We start from the raw sequence: 9642 nt of genomic DNA on the forward strand, positions 1-9642 counted from the left end.
AGCATCACTTTTGGACCTACAGCTCAAACCTGCACTCCYGGGCTTTACTCCAACAGACTACTTTAGCACATATTTAATTAAGAGGGAGAGACAATTGTGGCTGTAGAGGGGTTGAGTCACATGCTTCTTGCTACACACGTGCTTGGATGTTTTTCTAGTCCCTAAGAATAGACACATTTAAAAAACCCAAACAAACAATAAAACCCAACACATCAAACCCAAGCAAAAACAGAGATGTATTTTCTTAGAATGCTCATGACTTTAAGAATGGAAATACCAACAGAAACTAAGCATTAATCTTTTCGGAGTGAAAAGTCTGAATTATTCTCCAATACTCTGTGATCATCTCCGCTATGGTGACTTCTTTTACGACTGTGCTGCTTCATTCTCTTGTTTTGTTAGATCTTTCTGAAATCTCCCCAAATACCTGTTACATTATGCCTCCAGCACATTCTTCAGCCTTATTAGTCCTTTCTTCCAGGGAGATAATGAATTGATTAGATGTCACTTAGTCTGCCATGAACTGCTATTGACACCTCTTGCAGCARCTCTCAGTGCATTCCAAGGGTATTTTTAATGCTTCTGTAAGACATAGTACTGACAGTTCTGGAGAGCAAGGCTAATCCCACTCCCAGGTTAGCCCTGCCCACATCACACTAACACAGCTATTACAGCTCCTGACTTCAGGGCTACCTGTAGCAATACCCCAGAAGAAAGCACACACTGAAAATAGTSACTGGATTAGCACATAATGGTGGGGCACACCCAGCATCCTCTGCTGCTCATTCACTGCCTCCTCCAAGTCCAAAAAAACCTTTCCCAATCTCTACCTAAGGCAGTTTGCTTAAATACAGCCCTGGATCTACTGCTGCTGCTGCTTAGCAAGTGAACCACCTACAGTGGTGGAGTGGGCTGGACTCCCCCCCACTGGTAATCCCTCAACTCTGCCAGTCCAGTGGATAATTGTCCTTTGAACAGAGGTGCCTGGATCATCAGGTGCTGAGCCCCAGCCCCTAACTCCCAGCAGCTTTGCTCTGCTGGGTTTTCTCTGCTCCTGTTGCTGCTTGTTCCTTGCTTTGGAGCCCAGGCTGGATGTGGTCAGTCAGGTTTTCTTTCACACCTCTTCTAATTTCTTCATTCTCTCCACATGAATTATTTCCCCAGATCAGCAAAGAGACCTCAAAGCACACCGCTTATTCCAGACTGAATTTATCTTATGCATGCAGAATTGGGAAGGAATTCCAGCTACCAGAGCTCTCTTGCAAGCTAATTATTCTTCAAAGAAGTTTTAGGCAGTCCCAGGGAGCATCTWACTATTGATTTTCTACTCTGTATAATTTCCCTGCAAAATGTAATCATTCTCCTCCTGTCTCACACTGTCACTYGTCTCTCAGAACAACCTGGGAACAATAAAAGAGTGGAATAGAGGGCACCAAGAAGGGCACCATCAAAAAATATGTCTCTGTGCAAGCAGAGTCTGTAAAAGCAAACCCAAAAAATGTCTGTAGAACTCGTTTAATATTCATCAGCCAGTGTAGTGTATAACTGAAATCCAAATGTAACTGTTATGAAAAATCAGGCTAGAAGRAAATCAAATGGAGACRCATTCTCAGGATGCTGCCATTTCAGAGTTTCTCATTTCTGSATTTCTAGCATAAATGCACCACAGAGAGAAATGTTATTGAATATATTGGTTGCTTACAAATGGCTACAMTTTTGTATAAATTCACTTCTGAAAAAAAAGAAAGAGAAAATGATTTGGCAATCAGAGACTCCAAGGGACTGGCCTAGTATAAATCTATTCCTAACGCAAGATTTTATGGAACAACAAAGTAAAAATGGAATTGAAATCAGTAAATCTTAAAAACCCTGTTGTGCAATATTAAGCWGGGTTTTTCCTCCATCTCCTTGCACAAGAAAGTACTTGACACGTGATTAACTTCATGAACATTAAGAATGCCTTTTGGCTTCCAAAAGTTAACACCTTTAAATATACCTGTATTTGGAATACTGAGTATTTAAGCAGATACTGACTTCCATGCTGCTGCTGAATTCTTCTGTTTGCTCCAGCCTGCTTAAGAACGCCATGGAATCACCCTCTGACACTGCCCAGTGAACTGCCTGATCAGAGACAAGCAGTCTCTAGAGGGGTCAGAATCACCTGCTTCATCATCAGACAGCAGGCAGGAAGATAAGGGTTTGTCAGGAGAGAACAGGGAGTACAGGGTAGAGCAGTACTGCTTTGCCCACGTCAGTGCTGACAAAACTCTTTGGTGTAACTTTAAGCCACTCCCTGAGTGTTTTAATAAGGACAGRGCTGCACAGAGCCAGCTCCACAAGCTGCCTTTGGGTCTCTGTTGACCTTTGTCAAATATCTGCTCTTCTCTTGCAGCATTGGCCACAACAGGGTAAAGAACTGATTTTGATTTATCCCATGACTAGGATTGAAACCTTGCAGGATCTGGGACAAACGTTGGCTCTAATGTTGTACCACCCAAACTTGAGCCTGGTTTAATCAGTTTTTGCCACCTCCTTTCCTCTAGATGTMAAATCACAGTTCAGGAGGGGAAATGAGATGCTTTGGAATGTAGAACACACAATTACCATTTGTGGTAGGTTTTTTTTTCTCATTTTCTTCTGAGATTTCCAAGCCTTTCCTGTTTCCCTTAGGAAAATAAATTCTTATCAGAAGCTATTTTATGACTGAAAAGAAAAAGCAACTATCAACTTAAAGGGAAAAAAATGCTAAGCAAATTTAGGTAAACTGTGTGAGGTAAGCTGCCAAGCTGAGAAGTTGGTGCTCAGAAAACAGCTCCTTTCACATGCCAACACTTAGCTATGCATCCTGGCATTCATTATTTAACAGCCTCCATGTGACACAGGGCTTTCAGAAACAGGATATTCTTTAGCAACCCAGATAAGAACTCAGCTTCCAAACATTCCCAGTGCTTCGGGAATAGCTTTGATTCTCACTGGTCTGAAACACAACTGTGGTCATCCCCGTGCACTGCCAGAACAACACCAGTGGGCTCTGCTTGAAAGGAAGCTRGTTTGAGGTGCAAATATCAAAGAASAGAACTGGGCTGCTMTGTGGCACATTGTCTGAATTTGAGTCAAATTCCTATTCCCTGATTGTCTGGCACCCTTGGAAATCTGCCAAAATTAAAAAGGAAACACAACACTGCCAGAGGAAGGGAGTGGCCAAAATCCAAATCAAAGTTTATCATTGAAACCTTAAATTCAAAATTCCAAATCCAAAGACTAAAAAGTATGCTTTGAGCCCTCTGCAAACAGCATTAAAAATGACCCAGTTCAGGGTGACTCTGAGTGGCTGGAGCCCTGTCAGGAGGCCTAAAATATTCTCTGTTCTGCTCCAAAGCATCTCCCTTACATTTGGGGGTTTATTCAAAAAGTGGGCATTTGCACGATGGCAAGAAGTACCCTGGCAAAATGCCTTTARGATTTAAAATGCATCTATTTTCACTTTCCCAGCATTAACAAGAGCACTGTCTTCTACACCTTCGGGCATCKGCATGCCAAGAAATGAGGGCAAAATGCACAGATGATGCAAGCCAGAGGAGAAGACAAGCTGGGAAGAAGCCAAGCTTCAGCCAGGAGCAGAGTGACATTTCAGTACATTACGCTTGGGAAGGTGCTGGTCCAAATGGTCTGCACACTGCCTGGGCTGGGAAAGTGAGCCCCCACATTTCTGTAAGGGTTCAGCTGCAGTTTCTTACCAGTGATGCACCTGTAAGGGGAGGCAAAGATCCCGAGTTGGGGAAACTGCTCAGCTCAGGGGTACAGATAAACACCAGCTTCAAAAAAGGGATCCTGTGTGCTCTCATAAAAGTAGGACTATATGAGAAGGCAGGATAAAGGGCTTAGAAACTGCCCTAAACAATGCCATTTATATCCTGTTACCCTCAAAGAGCTGTCCTGCCAGCCATGTACTCCCCCTCCAAACCACAAACTGGCTGTCCCTGCTGTCCCAGTGAAGGACCAAGGAGCTTGCCCCATGCAGTTGTTCAGAGATAGGCTGGACACGGCTTTTGCCAGCTACAGATTGAACTGTATCAGAGAAGCTAAGACTTCTTTTCTGTGGGCTTTCCAGGAGGAAAACAAACCTATTGATCAATTCTTTTTGCATAATGTAAGTGAGGTTTGGGACAGATGCAGGTGGGTGAGTAGTAGCTGCTGTCTCTTGAGTCATTCTCTGTGGGTCTCCAATTACATCAGTGGGCTTAGCAAATATCAGTATCTCTGTTTCTTCTGTTAAAAGCTTCTCTGCTGGTTACGACAGAGCTCCTCCAGCTCTACAATTGAGTTGACTTTTGACTTCTATTTAAAAAAAATCTATTTGACTTTTTAAAACAAATGCAAACATTCACATATTTCCATTCATTCATCTTCCTTTTTCCTTTTTTTTTTTTTTTTTTTTTTTTTTTTTTTTTTTTTTTTTGTTTTTTTTTTTTTTTTTTTTGAGGGGCAGCAAGTTCTGCAGGTATTAATCTTGCCCTGCACACAGGACAACCCAGACTTGTAAATAAGGGTACTAGGCTTCTCTGTCATGTTTATCTCTGATTTGACTTGCTTTCTTAGACCACTTGTCCTGCACTTCCTTACCCATCTTTGTGCCCTCATTACCAGCTGGCACAGTGCTAAGGAGAGGCAAATGATGCTCAGTCCAAAATTGCAGGGTAATTTCCACAGAGCTCTTTCCAGTAGAAAYTGGTGCCTTGGCTCCTCCAGCTTGRTCAAATGACRTGCCACWTTCTGTGCTGTCCTTGAAYAGYTGAACACAATGGCAATARGAATGTGAACCACCCAATCTCTGATTTACACCYGTAGCTAGAGAGGGATGACAGTAAAATTATCCACACCTTTCCTGTACCAGCATTTTGCAGTATGACAGACCTGAGTGCTTTTCCAGCAGACTTCTGTCTGTGCTGGTCATCACCTGAAAGCACAATCTGCCCTTCATGAGACTGTCACTTTAGAAATATGCAGCAAACTGGGGTTATTTAGCAGCTGTATTTTAGAGCTCTGTCCAGGATAAACAAACACATGCCTTTCTGAGGCCTGTAAGCTGATGGCACCACGGAGCAGRGAAGAGAGATGCTGATTTCTGCTAAGTCAGAGAAAGAGCAGCACCCTCCTGTGCCCGTGTGTATCTACTGCACTGCAAACTCAGAGCTCTTTAGCTGCTTATCAGCGCGAAGTATTTTTGGCCATCTGCCTCCTAGCTCTCTTTCACTGCATCCCCCTCCTGTGTTTTCAGGGATGTAAGTGTCCCACTAAACCTCTAAATCATCCCAGCCTGTCTGGATTCTCCGTGGTATTTTCTGCTTGCCAGTGTGTCTCACCTGCTTCCCTGCGGTGCAGGTGAGGGCTGGCACATCTGCTCGGCGTTATCCAAACCCTTAAACCATCAGAGGTGCTGCCCGGGGCTGCAGAGCAGAGGCCATCCCTGCCTGCAGAGGGAACGGGGAAGGTGTTCCGGACAATTCTCTTTTCCTGCAGGTTTTTCCCGCACAGGCTGCCACCTCGTGGGCACTGTCTGGCACAGGAGTTTTCCAGGAAACAGCAGCTCCCAAGTGCAAAGAACTCATTACTGTCGTTACTCTGCTCTGATGATCCAAGGAAACCGCAATCCTTCGGGTCCCTGGCTTTGGAAAATTGYAGAAGTGTAGAGATGATAGAGTTGTTCAGATTCTAACATGGTTGGTGGGATAGATTTTCCATAAGAGCTCTAACAGGCGAATCCATAGGTGCCACTGTGGAATGTTAAAGTCAGAAACAGCATGATTGGCACACTTCTTACTCAAAAGTAGTCTTTTAATCTGCCTCTGTCTCTGTAGGAGCTCCTCAGATCAGTCAGCTTTTACATTTCTATCTCTTACATGGTGAGAATCTGCAGTCAAATMAATGTAAATGTGTCCCCTGCTTTTTTAGGCACTTTCTTTACAGCACTAATCCAAATTACTGAGAGTTAATTCTGGGCAGATTTTAAGTGGGACATTTAAAGCCTGTGCAAACTTCTTTTAAAATTTGCTGTATCAGTTTATCATCACTGAACTGATTTTATGTCTACTCTGACACTGTTGGAATTTCCCAACAATCTGGCAGTGTATGGGCTTTTCATCACGTGGGAAGAGTCACTGTGTTTAAACACATTCTGTTTCTCAAACAAAATTAACTTTTAACCAGAGATAAATCCTTATTTCATAATGTTGTGTCCCTTTTCCAGTAATCCTCAAAACAGTTTCCCTGATTAATCTATATCTGCACTGTGTGCYTAAGGTGAAAATATGTGCTGCAGGAGTCCACTTTGAATTCAGTACTTTCCAGTTCTGGTCACCAAGAAGAAAAGGAGACTTGATCTCCCCTCATCCTTATCCTCCATCTCCACTTGAAGCTCTCAGTTTGCTATGCTGAGGTAATCCTTCCCTGATAGAAATGGGTATTAGTCTGTGAGGAGAAGCAGTCCAAGCATTTTTAGTCCCTTTGGATCATTTTGTGGTAGCATTTGGATGCATACTGCATTTGTCTTTCAAGTCAGAAATGARATATAAAACAGTGTTTAATTTTTGTTTGTTCCTGGAATATATTAATTGGAATGTATAAGGTGTCCTTTCACTTTCCACAGCCCATAAGGATACTCCAGCTGAACCATCTGTCCCTGAGCCAGGGGTGTTCCAGTTGAAAAAGGATCAGTCCCTTCAGGTTARAGAAGATGGCAGATTTTCCTGCTTCTAGGAGAATTTCCTTTCCATCTCTCTTTGCTTGCTACTACTCCAATACTGYCAAAAACAACTTAATCCTAGGGATTTACTACAATAACTTCTGACAAATGGAAGACTTAATCTCTGGAATAGTCTGGACACTGTATGCAGTGACAAGTATCTGAAAATGTTTCATGGGTAGATATTTCTGCCTTGCTTTTTAAATAGAAGCCATCTCCCTTTTTTTTGACACACTGAGCAACACATGTGGCATCCTGAATCTGTTTTGTCAACTAAGTCCAGGGTTTTTAAAAATATGCAGTAAGATTTTAATACAGCTCATCACATTATACAGAACCACACATCCTGCTTAGGCTTCAAAGGCTCGATATTCCCSATGCACAGCCCACATGCAACTGCTCCTGTCTAATTACATGGAATGACAGCCTCCACYGGCTTCTTTCCTTTGACACCGCGGTGGATCCTTCCCCAGCTGAATTCCAAAGTAGGACGCACAGCTTGCCAGCTCTAAAAACTTCAAGCATTTCTATTCAGAATGTCTTTGACTATTTAAGAGCATCAGAATCTCATTCTTTTAATTTTCTTCCTGGAAAGCTATTTTTCCCAGTCCTGCAACACTTGCCTGCAGATGTAGGGTCAGCTTTNCAGCACCTGAGACAAACAGAAAAACGTGAATGAACAGGTTACTCACAGGAACTGGTGAGAACAAAAGAGGCCAGCAAAGGGGAATGAAAACTAGCACTGACTTTGTTACCTAGTGCAAGAAACAAATTTGTGATCCTTCACTAGAAAGCATCTTCCCACCAGCTTCACCAAACAGCCCAGTGACAAACCCTCAGGCCAGTCAACAGTACTATCACTAGGTTTCCCTTTTTTTTTTTTTTTCCCCCCTATTGGATAAGCATAATTTTCACCAGCATCAAAAAGTCCCAGCAGCCTGCTATGCTATTTATTGCATGAGGGATGCTACATGGTGGGGGGGGACTGAGCTGATAAGACACAATGAATAACAAAGAGAAGAGTCACATTCGTGGTGAATTGTGTGATATAGCCAGCTCCTGCAGGTCAGAAAGCCTGGTCCTGCACCCGGGAAATCATGAACCTGGCTCCAGAAACATTAGAATGTTAAAAGAGGGATCTGTATTTATTCTTTTCTTGGTTACTTGGAGTTTTAGGAGGCAGTCTGTCACATTCTCAGCATTTTTCTGAGGCTKTGACAAAGAGGTACCCTGCATTAAGTGATTCATGTGAAACCAAGGATGGATCTGCAGTTACCCCAAAAGATACCAAGTTTCATCTTTGCTTCAGAACACAAAAATAACAATGCCTTATACATGATGCTGGTAAGTTGAGGCTGTAAGAAAGACACCAAAGATCATTACTCCTCCTACCCACTACTGAAAGTGGGCACCAGTGAGCATGGCGGATGGTAAATTTTGGGACAGCTCCAATGTGCAATAAGACTGCCAGGAGAGGTAAAGGGCTGAGGACTGAGGGAACAGGGAAAAGTAAAATAAGCAGAGATGTGTAGATATGAGAATAAGGAAAAATATAAGAAAGTGATTAAGGACAGAGAAAAGCTACACTGCCTCCTCCTTTCCCTTGCAACTTGATTTCTACTGGACCTATGCTGGACTATCTGTTCATACTATTTAAATGCCCTACAGCAAGCTCTACTACTCACAGCCACTGATCCTCTGCTCAGGAACTAGGTAAAAAAGAGGATCTGTCTTCCCAGAAATCAGACTGAAAGTCCCGGGAGGAACACAGCCCATCCCAGCACTCCTTTATCCTGGTCCTTTACAGCCATTGCCCGAAAAGAAACTTGACAGTCCTTTAGAAAAGCAGTTTGTGTTGTCAGGGTAGGGACAACACGGCAACACAGTAACAAAAAAGGATATTATGATGCCTTCCCAGAGCAACTTATTTCACACARTGAAACTTACTGGGTGACACGAAATAAAGATTTAAACTGTGAAGCAAAAGCTTCAGAGTCTGCTGTTCCCAGAAATGCTCCTAGGAAGAGTGGAAAATTGCCCTGGACATAATCTGGGAGCAGAGTTGTCCAGATCCCCATCAGTTTCTAAGCATCTTCCATTTACTCATCTACTCCCTCAGAATCCAATCCTTTGCTTAGACTTGCTACAGGTAAACCACACCTAACTGGAATTGCATAAGAGATAGAACAGATTAAGACAGAGATTAAAACTTAATGAGGTTTTTAATGAAAGTAGGATTTAATTAAGAAGACTTTCAGGAACTAGACAAACCAGAGTCATAAACTCAAAATGCACATTATCATGACAAGCATGTGTGTATGTGTATACATGTATGTATGTGTATMTATTTGAGTTAGGAATAGAAGGCTATAAACCAGAGGAAAATAATTCCAACAAATAGATACATTTTATTGCAAATATGCTGCACCGTAGATCTAAGTGGTCTCATTTCCTGGACTAGRTAGACATGAAGTTGTTTCTAAGTGTGAAGGACATAGTTGTAATCCATAATTTTCAGCCTAAATTACTCTGTCACTTTGACAATATACTGCTCCCCTTCTCAGGTGGGAACGTGTCACATTTGTGTACCACCTTTTCAATACCTTTTGAATTTTTTTTGGAACAGAGACAAYATAAAATTCAGAGGTTAGTTGGGTCACCTCTAAGTCTTCAGGAGAATGGTTTTGTCACTGCCTGTGATCCTTGTGTTATTAATGGGACACAAAAGCTGAGAGAGGAGAGAGTGGCAGACATGGATGAGAGGTGGGTAGGAGAAGGTATGGAGGAGGAGAATCTGCAAATCCCTCCCTATCTTTTTATGCCAGAGGGAACCAGAAAGGAAAGCTGGCTGGAGGACAGGCTATTATCAGATCTCATGATTTTGAGGGTTGCAYAATTAT

Source organism: Malurus melanocephalus, unplaced genomic scaffold (genome assembly GCF_030028575.1).
Source record: "Malurus melanocephalus ecotype Western Australia unplaced genomic scaffold, MMel_1.1 scaffold_13, whole genome shotgun sequence".
Lineage (NCBI taxonomy): Eukaryota > Metazoa > Chordata > Aves > Passeriformes > Maluridae > Malurus > Malurus melanocephalus.